This window comes from Balaenoptera physalus (genome assembly GCF_965194825.1).
Source record: "Balaenoptera physalus genome assembly, chromosome: 12".
In the NCBI taxonomy this organism is placed as follows: Eukaryota; Metazoa; Chordata; class Mammalia; order Artiodactyla; family Balaenopteridae; genus Balaenoptera; species Balaenoptera physalus.
Genome location: NC_138897.1, coordinates 37846023 through 37856186, shown reverse-complemented (window position 1 = coordinate 37856186; position 10164 = coordinate 37846023). Strand labels below are relative to the sequence as shown.

General features: G+C 40.1%; 1 pseudogene across 1 annotated transcript; it reads left to right on the top strand.

Moving 5' to 3' along the window:
- The first annotated feature begins 304 nt into the window (after nt 1-304).
- Nucleotides 305-1787, top strand: LOC309639175 (elongation factor 1-gamma pseudogene; annotated as a pseudogene). Its single transcript has one exon. The product of its transcript is annotated as an elongation factor 1-gamma pseudogene (transcript).
- Nucleotides 1788-10164: the final 8377 nt, after the last annotated feature.

Genomic DNA, 10164 nt, shown 5'->3' with positions numbered 1-10164 from the left:
TTATGGAAATGTTAGTACTGTACTTAAGAGAAGATAATAGTTCTAAGTAGAATTATCTATCATAATAATAACGTACTTATATTAATTCTTGAGATAAAATAAAAAAACTTTTAAGAGAATTTTTTCTTTATTCCAGCTAGTATATGAAATATTTTAAAAGAATCTTAATGTATTAAGTAAGCTGAATAAAGATTGAGCGGGTGCTTCAAAAATCATAGGGTTGTTTAAGCAATGGTATAATTTAGTTCAATTGACTTAATGAATTTTCATATTATTGATAAAATCTTCATGCTAGCCTTACCTCTAAGAGCCTTAGGCATCACTTTTGTAAGGTACCCAGCTTAAAATGATCACATGGTAATACAACAATAAATTAGCCCCTTTCTCTGCAGAATCACCATGGCGGCTGGGACCTTGGACACATATCTGAAAACTGGAGGGTCTTCAAGGCCCTCACTGCCGCTCAGTACAGCGGGGCTCAGGTCCGTGTGCTCTCCGCACCACCCCACTTCTATTTTGGCCAAACCAACTGCACCCCCGAATTTCTCGGTAAATTTCCTGCTGGCAAGATTCCAGCCTTAGAGGGTGACGATGGATTCTGTGTGTTTGAGAGCAATGCCATTGCCTACTATGTGAGCAACGAGGAGTTGTGGAGAAGTACTCCTGAAGCAGCAGCCCAGGTGGCACAGTGGGTGAGCTTTGCTGATAGCGATTTAGTTCCCCCAGCCAGTACCTGGGTGTTCCCCACCTTGGGCATCATGCACCACAACAAGCAGGTCACAGAGAATGCAAAGGAGGTGGTGAGGCAAATTATGGGGTTGCTGGATGCTCACTTGAAGACAAGGACTTTTCTGGTGGGCGAATGTGTGACACTGGCTGACATCACAGTTGTCTGCACCCTGTTGTGGCTTTATAAACAGCTTCTGGAGCCTTCTTTCTGCCAGCCTTTCCCTAATACAAACTGCTGGCTCCTCACCTGCATTAACCAGCCCCAGTTCTGGGCTGTCTTGGGGGAGGTGAAACTGAAAAAGTAGCCCAGTTTGATGCTGAAAAGTTTGCAGAGAGCCAGCCTAAAAAGGACACCCCACGGAAAGAGAAAGCTTCTCGAGAAGAGAAGCAGAAGCCCCAGGCTGAGCAGAAAGAGGAGAAGAAGACAGCTGCCCCTGCTACTGAGGAGGAGCTGGATGAATGTGAGCAGGCACTGGCTGTTGAGCAGAAGGCCAAGGATCCCTTTGCTCACCTGCCCAAGAGTACCTTTGTGTTGGATGAATTTAAGCACAAGTACTCCAACGAGGACACACTCTCCGTGGTGCTGCCGTACTTTTGGGAGCACTTTGATAAAAATGGCTGGTCCTTGTGGTACTCCGACTACTGCTTCCCTGAAGAGCTCACCCAGACATTCATAAGCTGCAACCTCATCGATGGAATGTTCCAGCGATTGGACAAACTGAAGAAGAATGCCTTTGCCAGTGTCATTCTCTTTGGAACCAACAATAGCAACTCCATTTCTGGAGTCTGGGTCTTCCGAGGCCAGGAGCTTGCTTTTCCCCTGAGTCCAGATTAGCAGGTGGATTATGAGTCATACACATGGCGGAAACTGGATCCCAGCAGCAAGGATACCCAGCCGCTGGTTCAAGAATACTTTTCCTGGGATGGGGTCTTCCAGCATGCGGGCAAAGCCTTCAATCACGGCAAGATCTTCAAGTGAACATCTCTTGCCATTGCCAAGCTGCCTGCACCTGCCCTTCAGGGAGAATGGGGGTCATTAAAGGAAACTGAACATCGAACCCTTTCCTGCCCTGCCTGTGGGTGATGGCTTCTTCAAAGGGGAGTAGATATCTTGAAGCAGGGTGTTGTCTATAACTGCAGGACCTCCCTGTGCAGGAGAGAAGTCTTCAGAAGAGCAGAAAGAGAGGTCTCTCCTCAGTTTTGATTTTTTTTTTTTTAATTGCCTTGCCTCTCCTGTGATGACCATCTTCTAGGCTAGCTGGGAAAGATTGGATGTAGTTAGGAGGTGGTGACACAGGGCTTTGTAACTACCTAATTCCAGACCTTCTTGCATGAAGGGGAGAATACCTGCTGATGGGGTGAGAGCACAGCATGTAGAGTGACTTAACACTACTTCCTGCAGCTGCGCTGTGAGGTGGGGCAGCAGCCATATCCAAGAGTCATAGTTTCAACACTTCAGACAAACAGCAAGAAGAGGTACAGACTCCTTGGAACAGATACTGGCCTGTGGGCCCTAACCTGGCTGTGGATCATCTCTAGGGTATCCCTAATTTCTAACAAGGAAGTGGAGTTCAGAGATTTAAGCAAGTTGCCTGTGATCACACATCTTAGGTGGTGGAGGCAGGATTTTGAACCAAGGGGGTGTCACTGGAACCTGAACCCTAAACACGCCCTACTCCTTCCTGCAATGTAGAGCAGTCATAAATGTCAGTTAACAACCCTGAAAAAAATTATAAAAGTAAAAAAACAATAAATTATATACCCAGCTTAAAATGAATATAATCTAAGACAGCTTACCTAAAGATCAAATAATAAAATAGGTGATACCAAAAGTCCCTTTTAAATTTTAGCCCTACAGGCTGTATAATGAAATGTGTTGTTTCAACTAGGAATAATTGGTGAATGTATATAAATATACATTCTAGAGGTAGAAGAGTCCCATTAAAGACTCCATATGACATCTCCCAAGTCATACCCAATGAAGGTTAATAACACTCATTAAAATAAAATAGTACTCATATAAAGACATTGGGAATGCAAATATTCTCCCATAATATAGAATGTCATTACTAGATAGTTTTAATTGCAGAGAGACAGGAGATTATATATGAATATTTGGAAAAGAAAATGCAACTGTTGCTTCTTTGCTGTATTTCACATCTATCCACATCAAAACTGACCGTATTGCAGTGTTTCTGCTATGTCCAAGTGCTCTAAAGCTCCAGAAAGTCACCATCTCCATTTGGGCTCTCTCCAAATTTATGCTATCTTTAGTATTCATGAACATGAATCCTTAAACTTCTCCATAAAAAAGCATCATTTTAGATTCTGTTCCCTTCCCCACATCCAGACAGTCATGGTGTCCTGTGTATTCAGTGCTGATTCGACAGCTCCTGTTTAGGTCCTCATTGTCTCTCATATGGGTAATTGTGGCAATGGATTCCTGACTTCTCTGTTATCTCTTCTCTAAAATCTTTCCTTCACACGGTGACCCAATTTATCTTCTTAAATCACAAGTCAGATAATGTCTGCCCCCTTTAAGAACACATGGAGACTCCTTGTTTTCTATTGAATAATGTCCAAAACACTCTACTGCTCATTGGACTTCCTTTGTGCTTTTTAACTCTATCCAATCTTTCTAGTTTTATTTCCTTCTACACCTCTCTATCTATTCCACACTCAAGAAAGAACAGATTTTCAGGTATTTCTACCAATATAGTGTTAGTCATTTTTAGCAAAAGGGACATCCTAAAACTATAATTAATTATCAATCTATAATTATAACAAGCCTATACAAGAATCATTTATTTCTAAAAGATGCACTGATCATGCTTTCCAGAATCAGAGACCATAAGTGGAGGTAACAGAGGGATCCAATAGCATAAGGTGAAACCCCCAGAGGCCACTGAGTGAGGGGGATATTTGGTACATTCGTTATTTATTTGAAAAAATCAACACCAATAATGCTCTGACAACAATTCTCCGATCCCAGTTTGGTGACCTGCAATTTAATTCTGGTCTCTCACTACCCAGAATTGAGTCAAGAGATAGATGGGCCCTAGGCTGAGCAGCTGGAGTTTATCTCCTGTGGACAGATAGTCCAAGATAAAGATAAAACCAGGAGCAAGGAGGAGCTGAGCCCTGCCCAGATAAAAGATAAAGAGACCACATATTTCTCATTCTTGAGGTCAAGGAGACTTTCTCAACTACACATGTGCAAAAAGACTCCTCAGAGGTCAAAAAGGGAGGGCATGCCATCCCATAGTAGGTAATGTCAACCTACCCCATAGTTCTCTTTACTAGAATCCATCTTGGCTAAGAGATGCATACACACACAGAGGAGGACGCTGAGATAAACCAAATACGGACTCAGAGCCAGACAAAGCAAGATGATTGGCTAAAGGAAACCCAGATGAAATTCCCTGTATAAGTGATTCAAACTCCCACAAAGGCACGACTCTCTCTCTGAGCTCACCCGTGTATGTCTACTTACACACACAGTAAGTCCCCTACATACGAACCTTCAAATTTTAAACTTTTAAAGAGTTGAACATGCATTTGCATGTCCAATCACATAAGTTAATTCGCATGTCTTGCAAACATTGTCATATGCATGCATCTTCTACAAGTGGTTGTGCTTTTGTGTACTTTACTGTACAGTACTGTATAGAGTACAGTAGTAGAGTATCTTTACTTCAAGCCCAGGATGTCATTTATGATGAGAAGAAAAGAGCTACTACCCAGACATCACTGGGTCATTTTTTCAAAAGTGTAGATAGAATTGAATCCAGCAAGGAACCAGAACCTGTGCCATCAACATCAGGTGTGAGTGAAATTGCAGCTTGCCCTCCATCTGCTACTGCTGATGATCCTTCAGCTCTACCATCTCCCACCTCCTCTCCCTCCTCCAATCAGTAACTCTTCTTGCCTGTTCACTCGATGCCAGCCCCTGTATGCCAGCTGTTGTACTGTACTACTGTACTTTTCAAGATACTGTACTGTAAGATTAAAAATATTTTCTTTATTTTTTGTGTTTGTTTGTTTTTTATGTATAATTTGTGGGAAAAGTATTATAAACCTATTATAGTACAGTACTATATAGCCGACTGTGTTAGTTGGGTACCTAGGCTAATTTTGTTGGCCTTACAAACAAATTGGACTTATGAACGTGCTCTCCAATGGAAAGCATTCATATGTAGGGGACTTACTGTACTGTTATTCCTCCTAATAAACACTTTACTTGTTTCACTACTTTCTGTCTCTTTGTGGAAATTCATTTCTACAAATCCGACAGGCTGTGTCACTGGCCATCGTGGTCTAGTGGCTAGGATTCAGTGCTCTCATTGACACAGCTGACTTCAATCTTTGGATTCAGAACTGAAGTCCTGCTTCAATCTGCTGCAGACTGAAGCCACCTGAGATAAGGTTGGTGCTGAAACCCAGGAATTCAAGGTAAATCGCAGGCTTTGCCTGGCTGCAGCTTGAGGTCCCCGACTTTCTCTCTTGCCCTCTTTCTCTTGCTCCCTGCTTTGCTTTCTTTTCAAGACCCACAAGGCATAAACTCAGTCCACTCACTGCATTATGTGCATCATGGCTCTGCTCAAATTCAGGGTGGCAGCTGGTATCCCCAGGCTGTGCAGATTCAAATAATGCTTGGGTGACAGCTGACACTGTCCTTTGGGACCTGGTGGAAATGTGGTTTCCAACCTTGAAGGAGCCCAAGGGTTTTTCCTCTCCTCTCTCCCTCTTTTTTTGCTCTGCCTAAACCACAACCCTCAGCATGCCCAGCACTCAAAGGGTGTATACTCATCAACATTGTGAGCAACGCGCTGGGAGTCATAGCTTGTTGTCTGCTGCTGCCTCCAACAAATTGTACCCTGCTACACAGCACACTTTATTTCCTGGGGGTAGAAAAATTTCATCTCCTGGACCCCACTGTCTTCCAGTGTCTTTCTCCCAGAGTTGCCCTCTGATACACACACCACCCCACCAGCGTGCACAACTGCCCTTCACTTTTTTCCTGAGATTTTCTTTCCTAATTTACTCACGAGGCAAGATTTCTTTTTCACCTAAACCTTAGGTCCTCTTCAATTTTACCTTAGCTGCCAAACAAACAGGGCAATAGACTAGGGGGTCTTCTGCTGTTTAATCTCCCACCTTACTCTGTGTCCAAAATCCCCTATGGGAATACTCCCACCTCTCGGCCCTCATGTCCTGACCTCCATGGCACTTTCCATTGCAGCCAACTCCAGTTCCTCTAGAAGTTCCCCCTTTACTCCAGACCTTGGCAACCCATGCACTGTCATAGACAACAGATTCCCTTCAAGGACAGTCATGGCAATGCACTGGCAGTGCATCCAATGTCCCCCCCTTCTGGGGACCCCTCATGTGAGTAACTCGATCGACCAGAGACATCTGGTCAGGGATCAATGGGAGAGTAGAGGAGGCTCAAAATTCCATTAAGCAACAGGTTTCAAAGGAAATTCAAAGGATGCTCTGAATCTCCTTCATGTGCCTCATAGTAATGTTTTCTAGGAGTGCTGTTCTTGGATGCAGGTTACTCAACATGGGAAGATCCCCTTTCTAAGCCAGATGGGTCAAGAAGGGAAAACTTAAGTTTTGCTGTAACATTGCCTGGCCTTTATTTAAGCTGGGGAATGGAAAATGGCCTGCAAATGGGTCTCTAGATTAAAATACTATCTTACAATTAGATCTTTATTGTCACAGGATGGGAAAATGGACTGAGGTTCCATTATGTCCAGGAATTTATGGCCCTTTATCATAATCCTGCTGTATATGGCTCCTATAATCAAAAGCTTGAGGAATTAGAAAAACTCTCCTGACATTCTAAACGATCCCCTTCTAACTTCTCCCAACTGTCATGGGGGAAACCAAGCTTCCCCCACTCCTGCAATTTCCCTTACTCCTTCAGATTCTTCTGATCAAACTAGGACCTCACCTCCCCAGAGGGACAACCTTTGCTGGGACAACATTTTATCAACAAGTCTGCTCCTGTTATCAGGGCCAATCTAAATTTTAGCTATGAAACTATGACAACAGAAAAAGGAAGATGAGTTTTGACAGTGTGGCAACAATATTCTTTGGACTCCAGAGAAAATTGATAAAGGAAAAACTTTTTTTTTTTAATTGCGAAATCTGTTCTTTTTTTGCATATACAATCAGAGAAACCTAGCTTGTTAAAATATTTGTTTGTTTGTTTGTTTTTTTCAGAATTCTGACCCTGGGAGAACAAAAGTCCTACTAGAAAAACTTGATTTTCCCTCCCTGTGCCCTGAGACGAGGGGTTTCAGGAACCCTTATCTTATCTAGACCATCTCTAATTCCTGAGAACTGAGGGGAAAAAAAAAAGAGGAAGAAACCTTTTAACTTTTTTCTTATTCCAACTGTTATTTACAAATATGAAGTTTTATACTGTGATATCTGATTCATGACTAAGTTTAGGAAATGAAGCCATGAGATCTTTCCTTGTGTCTGTCTATATGTTTATGTGTGCATTATCTTTGTTTTTACCTTTGGATGGTATTATCAAAATTAATTTGTCAATGAGCTCTACTTAATTGGCCTAAAGGAAATTAAGCACAAATATAAATTCTGAAAAATATAGTAGGTAACTGACCAGAATTAATTTCAGGTCCATGTGAACTGAGAAATATTCAGTATTAAATCAATGCCTGGTATTAATGTATAAACTTGTTGATCTAATTAATATAGACATACCTTTAGAGTCATTAACATTAAGTATAATACCTTTATTGTACCTAGGTTTAATAGACGTTAAACAAGATCTTATTATATCTGTTGCAAATTTGCAGCAAATAAATTAATATCTTGTGTGATAAAAATTTTTATAAGTAAATTAAATGTAAATGAGACAAGAGATTTTAGGTAAACTCTATAGGAATAGTTATGTTTTAGGAATGTCTATCTAAAGTAGTCTCTCCAGATTTTGGTAACTTGAAATTCTAGTGTTGTGACCTTTTAAGTAATCTGTTCTATATTTGTCTTTGAAATTTTTTATTGTCACTTGGCTAAGTGAATAACTATTGTTTCACAGTGACCTGTGATCCTATCTGACTGAATGTTCTAAACACTTTTTCTGATAATTTTTTGCTAAAACTTCCTAAGTCAAATTTTAGTGAAGGCCTTTTGACTTCTAACTAACTTTGGGATGCTTCAAAGAGCCCCTGAAACATCCCAAAAGGAGATATTTAACTAATTATGTTCATTTGGTATGTTAAATTACATAGAAAGTATTGTCAAATGAGTAATGAATATTATTAGGTTATATTGTATGGTAAATGTTATTAATATAGATATTCTAGAAATTATATGGAGTTCCTAAAATTCTGGCCTGTCCTGGTTAAATGTTATCAGTTATAATTCTCGTTATTATCTTAAAATTTTGTATGTCACAACATTAACCAAGTTACTTTGTCAATTGCATTGTAATCAGGCTTTTTACCATGCCTTCTTAATATTTTTTGTCTTTCACAGACACTTATGGTTTCACTCTGATACATTTGCAAAAATGCTTCCTCTTCAAGAAGATTTATAGAAAGGATTTTTGGATAAATACAAGTTTCTAACTTTCAAACAATAATGCTGAACTGGGTTAACAGGTACAGGAAGCTGAAGGTATTTTGTGGACCTTGAAAAGGGAGGAATTCACCTAAATCTGTAAGGGAAAATCTGTGATAAGCCTTTGGCATGACTTTCCTATCCCCAAGAGGTCTTTTAAAAGTTCAGTCTGAGACTCCTTATAAAAGTTTCAGCAAAGCCAAAAAAAAAAAAAAAAAAAAAAAGTCTATATGATCAACTATAGTTATATAAAACATCAGGCCAAGTTTACTGAGACTAGACTTATTTTGCAAACAAATTGGTCTTAATTTGGTTATATTTGGTAGAAATGAGATTAATTTTAGAGAGAAAAATATTATGTTTCAGTGAATATTAAATTCCAGTTTTGTTAATGGAGGTTTGTATTTACTAAGACTCACTTCCCAGATAGTTCCTTGCTGTTATGTTATATTAATATAAAATTTAATTGAATTATTAAAAGGACACTCTATGTTTGTTCCTGAAGCTTATCTTGGTGATCTACCTTTGGATGAAGATCAGATGCCCCATGACCTACAACCTGGGGATTATGCATACCAGAAAAGACATAATTTAAAGGACTATCTACAACCTAGATGGAAAGAGCCTTAGCAGATACTCTCTTTTTTTTTTTTTTTAAACATCTTTATTGAAGTATAATTGCTTCACAGTGGTGTGTTAGTTTCTGCTTTATAACAAAGTGAATCAGCTACACATATACACACGTTCCCATACCTCCTCCCTCCCACATCTCCCTCCCTTCCACCCTCCCCATCTCACCCCCCCCCAGGCGGTCACAAAGCACGGAGCTGATCTCCCTGTGCTATGCGGCTACTTCCCACTAGCTATCTATTTTACATTTGGTAGTGTATATATGTCCATGACACTCTCTCACCCTGTCACATCTCACCCCTACCCCTCCCCATATACTCAAGTCCATTCTTTAGTATGTCTGTGTCTTTATTCCCATCTTGCCACTAGGTTCTTCATGACATTTTTTTTTTCCTTAGATTCCATATATATGTGTTACATACTGTGTTTGTTTTTCTCTTTCTGACCTACTTCACTCTGTATGACAGACTCTAACTCCATCCACCTCATTACAAATACCTCCATTTCATTTCTTTTTATGGCTGAGTAATATTCCATTGTATATATGTGCCACATCTTCTTTATCCATTCATCCGATGATGGACACTTAGGTTGCTTCCATGTCCTGGCTATTGTAAATAGAACTGCAATGAATGTTTTGGTACATGACTCTTTTTGAATTATGGTTTTCTCAGGGTATATGCCCAGTAGTGGGATTGCTGGGTCGTATGGTAGTTCTATTTTTAGATTTTTAAGGAACCTCCATACTGTTCTCCATAGTGGCTCTATCAATTTACATTCCCACCAACGTGCAAGAGGGTTCCCTTTTCTCCACACCCTCTCCAGCATTTATTGTTTGTAGATTTTTTGATGATGGCAATTCTGACCGGTGTGAGATGATACCTCATTATAGTTTTCATTTGCATTTCTCTAATGATTAATGATGTTGAGCATTCTTTCATGTGTCTGTAGGCCATCTGTATATCTTCTTTGGAGAAATGTCTATTTAGGTCTTCTGCCCATTTTTGGATTGGGTTGTTTGTTTTTTTGTTATTGAGCTGCATGAGCTGCTTGTAAATTTTGGAGATTAATCCTTGGTCAGTTGCTTCATTTGCAAATATTTTCTCCCATTCTGAGGGTTGTCTTTTGGTCTTGTTTATGGTTTCCTTTGCTGTGCAAAAGCTTTTAAGTTTCATTAGGTCCCATTTGTTTATTTGTGTTTTTATT